Source organism: Phalangium opilio, unplaced genomic scaffold, assembly GCF_054372755.1.
Source record: "Phalangium opilio isolate 3A_F unplaced genomic scaffold, DU_Popi_V2 ptg000046l_1, whole genome shotgun sequence".
NCBI lineage: Eukaryota > Metazoa > Arthropoda > Arachnida > Opiliones > Phalangiidae > Phalangium > Phalangium opilio.
In genome coordinates this window covers 1,768,864-1,781,146 of record NW_028324169.1, presented here as the reverse complement: position 1 = coordinate 1,781,146, position 12,283 = coordinate 1,768,864, and the positions used below count along the sequence as shown (strand labels likewise).

Here is a 12,283-nt window from a genome sequence, read left to right as displayed (position 1 = left end):
TGTTTTGACCATCGTGATTAGACATAATAATAAGGTAGATCTCTTCGAAAACTCCCAATAGCCAAGTATATATGGTGTAGTGGTTATCACGTCCGCCTAACACGCGGAAGGTCCCAGGTTCGAGCCCTGGTAGATACATGTTTTGACCATCGTGATTGTACATAATAATAAGGTAGATCTCTTCGAAAACTCATAATAACTAAGTATATATGATGTAGTGGTTATCACGTCCGCCTAACACGCGGAAGGTGTCAGGTCTGAGCCCTGATAGATACATGTTTTGGCCAACGTGATTGGACATAGTTATAAGCTAGATCTCTTCGAAAACTTTATATTAACACGTATCTATGGTGTAGTGGCTACCTCGTCCGCCTAACACGAGGAAGGTCCCAGGTTCGAGCCCTGGTAGGGACATGTTTTGACCATCGTGATTAGACATAATAATAGGATAGATCTCTTCGAAAACTCACAATAATCAAGTATCTATGGTGTAGTGGTTATCACGTCCGCCTAACACACGGAAGGTCCCTGGTTCGAGCCCTGGTAGGGACATGTTTGGACCATCGTGATTAGACATAATAATAGGGTAGATCTCTTCGAAAACTCACAATAACCAAGTATCTATGGTGTAGTGGTTATCACGTCCGCTTTACACGCGGAAGGTCCCAGGTTCGAGCCCGGATAGATACATGTTTGGACCATCGTGATTAGACATAGTAATAAGCTGGATCTCTTCGAAAACTTTATATTAACACGTATCTATGGTGTAGTGGTTATCACGTCTGCCTAACACGCGGAAGGTCCCAGGTTTGAGCGCTGATAGGGACATGTTTTGACCATCGTGATTAGACATAATAATAAGGTAGATCTCTTCGAAAACTCACAATAGCCAAGTATCTATGGTGTAGTGGTTATCACGTCCGCCTAACACGCGGATGGTCCCAGGTTCGAGCCCTGGTAGATACATGTTTTGACCATCGTGATTAGACATAATAATAAGGTAGATCCTTCGAAAACTCATACTAACCAAGTATCTATGGTGTAGTTGTTATCACGTCCGCTTTACACGCGGAAGGTCCCAGGTTCGAGAACTGAAAGATACATGTTTGGACCATCGTGATTAGACATAGTAATAAGCTGGATCTCTTCGAAAACTTAATATTAACACGTATCTATGGTGTAGTGGTTATCACGTCTGCCTAACACGCGGAAGGTCCCAGGTTTGAGCGCTGGTAGGGACATGTTTTGACCATCGTGATTAGACATAATAATAAGGTAGATCTCTTCGAAAACTCACAATAGCCAAGTATCTATGGTGTAGTGGTTATCACGTCCGCCTAACACGCGGAAGGTGTCAGGTTCGAGCCCTGATAGATACATGTTTTGACCATCGTGATTAGACATAGTAATAAGCTGGATCTCTTGGAAAACTTTATATTAACACGTATCTCTTGTGTGGTGGTTATCACGTCCGCCTAACACGCGGATGGTCCCAGGTTCGAGCCCTGGTAGATACATGTTTTGACCATCGTGATTAGACATAATAATAAGGTAGATCTCTTCGAAAACTCATACTAACCAAGTATCTATGGTGTAGTTGTTATCACGTCCGCTTTACACGCGGAAGGTCCCAGGTTCGAGAACTGATAGATACATGTTTGGACCATCGTGATTAGACATAGTAATAAGCTGGATCTCTTCGAAAACTTAATATTAACACGGATCTATGGTGTAGTGGTTATCACGTCTGCCTAACACGCGGAAGGTGTCAGGTTCGAGCCCTGATAGATACATGTTTTGACCATCGTGATTAGACATAGTAATAAGCTGGATCTCTTCGAAAACTTTATATTAACACGTATCTCTTGTGTGGTGGTTATCACGTCTGCCTAACACGCGGAAGGTCCCAGGTTTGAGCGCTGGTAGGGACATGTTTTGACCATCGTGATTAGACATAATAATAAGGTAGATCTCTTCGAAAACTCATACTAACCAAGTATCTATGGTGTAGTTGTTATCACGTCCGCTTTACACGCGGAAGGTCCCAGGTTCGAGAACTGATAGATACATGTTTGGACCATCGTGATTAGACATAGTAATAAGCTGGATCTCTTCGAAAACTTAATATTAACACGGATCTATGGTGTAGTGGTTATCACGTCTGCCTAACACGCGGAAGGTGTCAGGTTCGAGCCCTGATAGATACATGTTTTGACCATCGTGATTAGACATAGTAATAAGCTGGATCTCTTCGAAAACTTTATATTAACACGTATCTCTTGTGTGGTGGTTATCACGTCTGCCTAACACGCGGAAGGTCCCAGGTTTGAGCGCTGGTAGGGACATGTTTTGACCATCGTGATTAGACATAATAATAAGGTAGATCTCTTCGAAAACTCATACTAACCAAGTATCTATGGTGTAGTTGTTATCACGTCCGCTTTACACGCGGAAGGTCCCAGGTTCGAGAACTGATAGATACATGTTTGGACCATCGTGATTAGACATAGTAATAAGCTGGATCTCTTCGAAAACTTAATATTAACACGTATCTATGGTGTAGTGGTTATCACGTCTGCCTAACACGCGGAAGGTCCCAGGTTTGAGCGCTGGTAGGGACATGTTTTGACCATCGTGATTAGACATAATAATAAGGTAGATCTCTTCGAAAACTCACAATAGCCAAGTATCTATGGTGTAGTGGTTATCACGTCCGCCTAACACGCGGAAGGTGTCAGGTTCGAGCCCTGATAGATACATGTTTTGACCATCGTGATTAGACATAGTAATAAGCTGGATCTCTTGGAAAACTTTATATTAACACGTATCTCTTGTGTGGTGGTTATCACGTCCGCCTAACACGCGGATGGTCCCAGGTTCGAGCCCTGGTAGATACATGTTTTGACCATCGTGATTAGACATAATAATAAGGTAGATCTCTCCGAAAACTCATTCTAACCAAGTATCTATGGTGTAGTTGTTATCACGTCCGCTTTACACGCGGAAGGTCCCAGGTTCGAGAACTGATAGATACATGTTTGGACCATCGTGATTAGACATAGTAATAAGCTGGATCTCTTCGAAAACTTAGTTTTAACACGGATCTATGGTGTAGTGGTTATCACGTCTGCCTAACACGCGGAAGGTGTCAGGTTCGAGCCCTGATAGATACATGTTTTGACCATCGTGATTAGACATAGTAATAAGCTGGATCTCTTCGAAAACTTTATATTAACACGTATCTCTTGTGTGGTGGTTATCACGTCTGCCTAACACGCGGAAGGTCCCAGGTTTGAGCGCTGGTAGGGACATGTTTTGACCATCGTGATTAGACATAATAATAAGGTAGATCTCTTCGAAAACTCACAATAGCCAAGTATCTATGGTGTAGTGGTTATCACGTCCGCCTAACACGCGGAAGGTGTCAGGTTCGAGCCCTGATAGATACATGTTTTGACCATCGTGATTAGACATAGTAATAAGCTGGATCTCTTGGAAAACTTTATATTAACACGTATCTCTTGTGTGGTGGTTATCACGTCCGCCTAACACGCGGATGGTCCCAGGTTCGAGCCCTGGTAGATACATGTTTTGACCATCGTGATTAGACATAATAATAAGGTAGATCTCTTCGAAAACTCATACTAACCAAGAATCTATGGTGTAGTTGTTATCACGTCCGCTTTACACGCGGAAGGTCCCAGGTTCGAGAACTGATAGATACATGTTTGGACCATCGTGATTAGACATAGTAATAAGCTGGATCTCTTCGAAAACTTAATATTAACACGGATCTATGGTGTAGTGGTTATCACGTCTGCCTAACACGCGGAAGGTGTCAGGTTCGAGCCCTGATAGATACATGTTTTGACCATCGTGATTAGACATAGTAATAAGCTGGATCTCTTCGAAAACTTTATATTAACACGTATTTCTTGTGTGGTGGTTATCACGTCCGCCTAACACGCGGATGGTCCCAGGTTCGAGCCCTGGTAGATACATGTTTTGACCATCGTGATTAGACATAATAATAAGGTAGATCTCTTCGAAAACTCATTCTAACCAAGTATCTATGGTGTAGTTGTTATCACGTCCGCTTTACACGCGGAAGGTCCCAGGTTCGAGAACTGATAGATACATGTTTGGACCATCGTGATTAGACATAGTAATAAGCTGGATCTCTTCGAAAACTTAATATTAAAACGGATCTATGGTGTAGTGGTTATCACGTCTGCCTAACACGCGGAAGGTGTCAGGTTCGAGCCCTGATAGATACATGTTTTGACCATCGTGATTAGACATAGTAATAAGCTGGATCTCTTCGAAAACTTTATATTAACACGTATCTCTTGTGTGGTGGTTATCACGTCTGCCTAACACGCGGAAGGTCCCAGGTTTGAGCGCTGGTAGGGACATGTTTTGACCATCGTGATTAGACATAATAATAAGGTAGATCTCTTCGAAAACTCATACTAACCAAGTATCTATGGTGTAGTTGTTATCACGTCCGCTTTACACGCGGAAGGTCCCAGGTTCGAGAACTGATAGATACATGTTTGGACCATCGTGATTAGACATAGTAATAAGCTGGATCTCTTCGAAAACTTAATATTAACACGTATCTATGGTGTAGTGGTTATCACGTCTGCCTAACACGCGGAAGGTCCCAGGTTTGAGCGCTGGTAGGGACATGTTTTGACCATCGTGATTAGACATAATAATAAGGTAGATCTCTTCGAAAACTCACAATAGCCAAGTATCTATGGTGTAGTGGTTATCACGTCCGCCTAACACGCGGAAGGTGTCAGGTTCGAGCCCTGATAGATACATGTTTTGACCATCGTGATTAGACATAGTAATAAGCTGGATCTCTTGGAAAACTTTATATTAACACGTATCTCTTGTGTGGTGGTTATCACGTCCGCCTAACACGCGGATGGTCCCAGGTTCGAGCCCTGGTAGATACATGTTTTGACCATCGTGATTAGACATAATAATAAGGTAGATCTCTTCGAAAACTCATACTAACCAAGTATCTATGGTGTAGTTGTTATCACGTCCGCTTTACACGCGGAAGGTCCCAGGTTCGAGAACTGATAGATACATGTTTGGACCATCGTGATTAGACATAGTAATAAGCTGGATCTCTTCGAAAACTTAATATTAACACGGATCTATGGTGTAGTGGTTATCACGTCTGCCTAACACGCGGAAGGTGTCAGGTTCGAGCCCTGATAGATACATGTTTTGACCATCGTGATTAGACATAGTAATAAGCTGGATCTCTTCGAAAACTTTATATTAACACGTATTTCTTGTGTGGTGGTTATCACGTCCGCCTAACACGCGGATGGTCCCAGGTTCGAGCCCTGGTAGATACATGTTTTGACCATCGTGATTAGACATAATAATAAGGTAGATCTCTTCGAAAACTCATTCTAACCAAGTATCTATGGTGTAGTTGTTATCACGTCCGCTTTACACGCGGAAGGTCCCAGGTTCGAGAACTGATAGATACATGTTTGGACCATCGTGATTAGACATAGTAATAAGCTGGATCTCTTCGAAAACTTAATATTAAAACGGATCTATGGTGTAGTGGTTATCACGTCTGCCTAACACGCGGAAGGTGTCAGGTTCGAGCCCTGATAGATACATGTTTTGACCATCGTGATTAGACATAGTAATAAGCTGGATCTCTTCGAAAACTTTATATTAACACGTATCTCTTGTGTGGTGGTTATCACGTCTGCCTAACACGCGGAAGGTCCCAGGTTTGAGCGCTGGTAGGGACATGTTTTGACCATCGTGATTAGACATAATAATAAGGTAGATCTCTTCGAAAACTCATACTAACCAAGTATCTATGGTGTAGTTGTTATCACGTCCGCTTTACACGCGGAAGGTCCCAGGTTCGAGAACTGATAGATACATGTTTGGACCATCGTGATTAGACATAGTAATAAGCTGGATCTCTTCGAAAACTTAATATTAACACGTATCTATGGTGTAGTGGTTATCACGTCTGCCTAACACGCGGAAGGTCCCAGGTTTGAGCGCTGGTAGGGACATGTTTTGACCATCGTGATTAGACATAATAATAAGGTAGATCTCTTCGAAAACTCACAATAGCCAAGTATCTATGGTGTAGTGGTTATCACGTCCGCCTAACACGCGGAAGGTGTCAGGTTCGAGCCCTGATAGATACATGTTTTGACCATCGTGATTAGACATAGTAATAAGCTGGATCTCTTGGAAAACTTTATATTAACACGTATCTCTTGTGTGGTGGTTATCACGTCCGCCTAACACGCGGATGGTCCCAGGTTCGAGCCCTGGTAGATACATGTTTTGACCATCGTGATTAGACATAATAATAAGGTAGATCTCTTCGAAAACTCATACTAACCAAGTATCTATGGTGTAGTTGTTATCACGTCCGCTTTACACGCGGAAGGTCCCAGGTTCGAGAACTGATAGATACATGTTTGGACCATCGTGATTAGACATAGTAATAAGCTGGATCTCTTCGAAAACTTAATATTAACACGGATCTATGGTGTAGTGGTTATCACGTCTGCCTAACACGCGGAAGGTGTCAGGTTCGAGCCCTGATAGATACATGTTTTGACCATCGTGATTAGACATAGTAATAAGCTGGATCTCTTCGAAAACTTTATATTAACACGTATTTCTTGTGTGGTGGTTATCACGTCCGCCTAACACGCGGATGGTCCCAGGTTCGAGCCCTGGTAGATACATGTTTTGACCATCGTGATTAGACATAATAATAAGGTAGATCTCTTCGAAAACTCATACTAACCAAGAATATATGATGTAGTGGTTATCACGTCCGCCTAACACGCGGAAGGTGTCAGGTTCGAGCCCTGATGTTTTGTCCATCGTGGTTGGACATAGTTATAAGCTAGATCTCTTCGAAAACTTTATATTAACACGTATCTATGGTGTAGTGGCTACCACGTCCGCCTAACCCGCGGAAGGTCCCAGGTTCGAGCCCTGGTAGGGACATGTTTTGACCATCGTGATTAGACATAATAATAAGGTAGATCTCTTCGAAAACTCCCAATAGCCAAGTATCTATGGTGTAGTGGTTATCACGTCCGCCTAACACGCGAAAGGTGTCAGGTTCGAGCACTGATAGCTACATGTTATGACCATCGTTATTAGACCTAGTAATAAGGTAGATCTCTTCGAAAACTCAAAATAGCCAAGTATCTATGGTGTAGTGGTTATCACGTCCGCCTAACACGCGGAAGGTGTCAGGTTCGAGCCTTGAGAGATACATGTTTTGACCATCGTGATTAGACATAGTAATAAGCTGGATCTCTTCGAAAACTTAATATTAACACGTATCTATGGTGTAGTGGTTATCACGTCTGCCTAACACGCGGAAGGTCCCAGGTTTGAGCGCTGGTAGGGACATGTTTTGACCATCGTGATTAGACATAATAATAAGGTAGATCTCTTCGAAAACTCACAATAGCCAAGTATCTATGGTGTAGTGGTTATCACGTCCGCCTAACACGCGGAAGGTGTCAGGTTCGAGCCCTGATAGATACATGTTTTGACCATCGTGATTAGACATAGTAATAAGCTGGATCTCTTGGAAAACTTTATATTAACACGTATCTCTTGTGTGGTGGTTATCACGTCCGCCTAACACGCGGATGGTCCCAGGTTCGAGCCCTGGTAGATACATGTTTTGACCATCGTGATTAGACATAATAATAAGGTAGATCTCTCCGAAAACTCATTCTAACCAAGTATCTATGGTGTAGTTGTTATCACGTCCGCTTTACACGCGGAAGGTCCCAGGTTCGAGAACTGATAGATACATGTTTGGACCATCGTGATTAGACATAGTAATAAGCTGGATCTCTTCGAAAACTTAGTTTTAACACGGATCTATGGTGTAGTGGTTATCACGTCTGCCTAACACGCGGAAGGTGTCAGGTTCGAGCCCTGATAGATACATGTTTTGACCATCGTGATTAGACATAGTAATAAGCTGGATCTCTTCGAAAACTTTATATTAACACGTATCTCTTGTGTGGTGGTTATCACGTCTGCCTAACACGCGGAAGGTCCCAGGTTTGAGCGCTGGTAGGGACATGTTTTGACCATCGTGATTAGACATAATAATAAGGTAGATCTCTTCGAAAACTCACAATAGCCAAGTATCTATGGTGTAGTGGTTATCACGTCCGCCTAACACGCGGAAGGTGTCAGGTTCGAGCCCTGATAGATACATGTTTTGACCATCGTGATTAGACATAGTAATAAGCTGGATCTCTTGGAAAACTTTATATTAACACGTATCTCTTGTGTGGTGGTTATCACGTCCGCCTAACACGCGGATGGTCCCAGGTTCGAGCCCTGGTAGATACATGTTTTGACCATCGTGATTAGACATAATAATAAGGTAGATCTCTTCGAAAACTCATACTAACCAAGAATCTATGGTGTAGTTGTTATCACGTCCGCTTTACACGCGGAAGGTCCCAGGTTCGAGAACTGATAGATACATGTTTGGACCATCGTGATTAGACATAGTAATAAGCTGGATCTCTTCGAAAACTTAATATTAACACGGATCTATGGTGTAGTGGTTATCACGTCTGCCTAACACGCGGAAGGTGTCAGGTTCGAGCCCTGATAGATACATGTTTTGACCATCGTGATTAGACATAGTAATAAGCTGGATCTCTTCGAAAACTTTATATTAACACGTATTTCTTGTGTGGTGGTTATCACGTCCGCCTAACACGCGGATGGTCCCAGGTTCGAGCCCTGGTAGATACATGTTTTGACCATCGTGATTAGACATAATAATAAGGTAGATCTCTTCGAAAACTCATTCTAACCAAGTATCTATGGTGTAGTTGTTATCACGTCCGCTTTACACGCGGAAGGTCCCAGGTTCGAGAACTGATAGATACATGTTTGGACCATCGTGATTAGACATAGTAATAAGCTGGATCTCTTCGAAAACTTAATATTAAAACGGATCTATGGTGTAGTGGTTATCACGTCTGCCTAACACGCGGAAGGTGTCAGGTTCGAGCCCTGATAGATACATGTTTTGACCATCGTGATTAGACATAGTAATAAGCTGGATCTCTTCGAAAACTTTATATTAACACGTATCTCTTGTGTGGTGGTTATCACGTCTGCCTAACACGCGGAAGGTCCCAGGTTTGAGCGCTGGTAGGGACATGTTTTGACCATCGTGATTAGACATAATAATAAGGTAGATCTCTTCGAAAACTCATACTAACCAAGTATCTATGGTGTAGTTGTTATCACGTCCGCTTTACACGCGGAAGGTCCCAGGTTCGAGAACTGATAGATACATGTTTGGACCATCGTGATTAGACATAGTAATAAGCTGGATCTCTTCGAAAACTTAATATTAACACGTATCTATGGTGTAGTGGTTATCACGTCTGCCTAACACGCGGAAGGTCCCAGGTTTGAGCGCTGGTAGGGACATGTTTTGACCATCGTGATTAGACATAATAATAAGGTAGATCTCTTCGAAAACTTAGAATAACCAAGTATCTATGTTGTAGTGGTTATCACGTCCGCCTAACACGCGGAAGGTCTCAGGTTCGAGCCCTGATAGATTAGTGTTTTGACCATCGTGATTAGACATAGTAATAAGCTGGATCTCTTCGAAAACTTTATATTAACACGTATCTCTTGTGTGGTGGTTATCACGTCCGCCTAACACGCGGATGGTCCCAGGTTCGAGCCCTGGTAGATACATGTTTTGACCATCGTGATTAGACATAATAATAAGGTAGATCTCTTCGAAAACTCATACTAACCAAGTATCTATGGTGTAGTTGTTATCACGTCCGCTTTACACGCGGAAGGTCCCAGGTTCGAGAACTGATAGATACATGTTTGGACCATCGTGATTAGACATAGTAATAAGCTGGATCTCTTCGAAAACTTAATATTAACACGGATCTATGGTGTAGTGGTTATCACGTCTGCCTAACACGCGGAAGGTGTCAGGTTCGAGCCCTGATAGATACATGTTTTGACCATCGTGATTAGACATAGTAATAAGCTGGATCTCTTCGAAAACTTTATATTAACACGTATTTCTTGTGTGGTGGTTATCACGTCCGCCTAACACGCGGATGGTCCCAGGTTCGAGCCCTGGTAGATACATGTTTTGACCATCGTGATTAGACATAATAATAAGGTAGATCTCTTCGAAAACTCATACTAACCAAGAATATATGATGTAGTGGTTATCACGTCCGCCTAACACGCGGAAGGTGTCAGGTTCGAGCCCTGATGTTTTGTCCATCGTGGTTGGACATAGTTATAAGCTAGATCTCTTCGAAAACTTTATATTAACACGTATCTATGGTGTAGTGGCTACCACGTCCGCCTAACCCGCGGAAGGTCCCAGGTTCGAGCCCTGGTAGGGACATGTTTTGACCATCGTGATTAGACATAATAATAAGGTAGATCTCTTCGAAAACTCCCAATAGCCAAGTATCTATGGTGTAGTGGTTATCACGTCCGCCTAACACGCGAAATGTGTCAGGTTCGAGCACTGATAGCTACATGTTATGACCATCGTTATTAGACCTAGTAATAAGGTAGATCTCTTCGAAAACTCAAAATAGCCAAGTATCTATGGTGTAGTGGTTATCACGTCCGCCTAACACGCGGAAGGTGTCAGGTTCGAGCCTTGAGAGATACATGTTTTGACCATCGTGATTAGACATAGTAATAAGCTGGATCTCTTCGAAAACTTAATATTAACACGTATCTATGGTGTAGTGGTTATCACGTCTGCCTAACACGCGGAAGGTCCCAGGTTTGAGCGCTGGTAGGGACATGTTTTGACCATCGTGATTAGACATAATAATAAGGTAGATCTCTTCGAAAACTCACAATAGCCAAGTATCTATGGTGTAGTGGTTATCACGTCCGCCTAACACGCGGAAGGTGTCAGGTTCGAGCCCTGATAGATACATGTTTTGACCATCGTGATTAGACATAGTAATAAGCTGGATCTCTTCGAAAACTTTATATTAACACGTATCTCTTGTGTGGTGGTTATCACGTCCGCCTAACACGCGGATGGTCCCAGGTTCGAGCCCTGGTAGATACATGTTTTGACCATCGTGATTAGACATAATAAGGTAGATCTCTTCGAAAACTCATACTAACCAAGAATATATGATGTAGTGGTTATCACGTCCGCCTAACACGCGGAAGGTGTCAGGTTCGAGCCCTGATGTTTTGTCCATCGTGGTTGGACATAGTTATAAGCTAGATCTCTTCGAAAACTTTATATTAACACGTATCTATGGTGTAGTGGCTACCACGTCCGCCTAACCCGCGGAAGGTCCCAGGTTCGAGCCCTGGTAGGGACATGTTTTGACCATCGTGATTAGACATAATAATAAGGTAGATCTCTTCGAAAACTCCCAATAGCCAAGTATCTATGGTGTAGTGGTTATCACGTCCGCCTAACACGCGAAAGGTGTCAGGTTCGAGCCCTGATAGCTACATGTTATGACCATCGTTATTAGACATAGTAATAAGGTAGATCTCTTCGAAAACTCAAAATAGCCAAGTATCTATGGTGTAGTGGTTATCACGTCCGCCTAACACGCGGAAGGTGTCAGGTTCGAGCCCTGAGAGATACATGTTTTGACCATCGTGATTAGACATAGTAATAAGCTGGATCTCTTCGAAAACTTTATATTAAAACGTATCTCTTGTGTGGTGGTTATCACGTCCGCCTAACACGCGGATGGTCCCAGGTTCGAGCCCTGGTAGATACATGTTTTGACCATCGTGATTAGACATAATAATAAGGTAGATCTCTTCGAAAACTCATACTAACCAAGTATATATGATGTAGTGGTTATCACGTCCGCCTAACACGCGGAAGGTGTCAGGTTCGAGCCCTGATAGATACATGTTTTGTCCATCGTGATTAGACATAGTTATAAGCTGGATCTCTTCGAAAACTTTATATTAACACGTATCTATGGTGTGGTGGTTATCACGTCCGCCTAACACGCGGAAGGTCCCAGGTTCGAGCCCTGGTAGATACATGTTTTGACCATCGTGATTAGACATAATAATAAGGTAGATCTCTTCGAAAACTCACAATAACCAAGTATCTATGGTGTAGTGGTTATCACGTCCGCCTAACACGCGGAAGGTGTCAGGTTCGAGCACTGATAGATACATGTTTTGACCATCGTGATTAGACATAGTA

At 42.8% G+C, this 12,283-nt stretch overlaps 11 non-coding genes across 11 annotated transcripts; all 11 read left to right on the top strand.

Moving 5' to 3' along the window:
* The first annotated feature begins 65 nt into the window (after positions 1-65).
* On the top strand, positions 66-138 carry TRNAV-AAC (transfer RNA valine (anticodon AAC)). The gene has a single exon. It is a non-coding gene; the product is annotated as a tRNA-Val (tRNA).
* Positions 139-893: 755 nt separating this feature from the next.
* Positions 894-966, top strand: TRNAV-AAC (transfer RNA valine (anticodon AAC)). The gene has a single exon. It is a non-coding gene; the product is annotated as a tRNA-Val (tRNA).
* A 340-nt stretch (positions 967-1,306) lies between these two features.
* TRNAV-AAC (transfer RNA valine (anticodon AAC)) lies at positions 1,307-1,379 on the top strand. The gene has a single exon. It is a non-coding gene; the product is annotated as a tRNA-Val (tRNA).
* Positions 1,380-2,686: 1,307 nt separating this feature from the next.
* Positions 2,687-2,759, top strand: TRNAV-AAC (transfer RNA valine (anticodon AAC)). The gene has a single exon. It is a non-coding gene; the product is annotated as a tRNA-Val (tRNA).
* Positions 2,760-3,376: 617 nt separating this feature from the next.
* TRNAV-AAC (transfer RNA valine (anticodon AAC)) lies at positions 3,377-3,449 on the top strand. The gene has a single exon. It is a non-coding gene; the product is annotated as a tRNA-Val (tRNA).
* Positions 3,450-4,756: 1,307 nt separating this feature from the next.
* On the top strand, positions 4,757-4,829 carry TRNAV-AAC (transfer RNA valine (anticodon AAC)). The gene has a single exon. It is a non-coding gene; the product is annotated as a tRNA-Val (tRNA).
* A 1,307-nt stretch (positions 4,830-6,136) lies between these two features.
* On the top strand, positions 6,137-6,209 carry TRNAV-AAC (transfer RNA valine (anticodon AAC)). The gene has a single exon. It is a non-coding gene; the product is annotated as a tRNA-Val (tRNA).
* A 1,299-nt stretch (positions 6,210-7,508) lies between these two features.
* Positions 7,509-7,581, top strand: TRNAV-AAC (transfer RNA valine (anticodon AAC)). The gene has a single exon. It is a non-coding gene; the product is annotated as a tRNA-Val (tRNA).
* Positions 7,582-8,198: 617 nt separating this feature from the next.
* TRNAV-AAC (transfer RNA valine (anticodon AAC)) lies at positions 8,199-8,271 on the top strand. The gene has a single exon. It is a non-coding gene; the product is annotated as a tRNA-Val (tRNA).
* Positions 8,272-10,950: 2,679 nt separating this feature from the next.
* TRNAV-AAC (transfer RNA valine (anticodon AAC)) lies at positions 10,951-11,023 on the top strand. The gene has a single exon. It is a non-coding gene; the product is annotated as a tRNA-Val (tRNA).
* Positions 11,024-12,043: 1,020 nt separating this feature from the next.
* On the top strand, positions 12,044-12,116 carry TRNAV-AAC (transfer RNA valine (anticodon AAC)). The gene has a single exon. It is a non-coding gene; the product is annotated as a tRNA-Val (tRNA).
* The last annotated feature ends 167 nt before the right edge of the window (positions 12,117-12,283 follow it).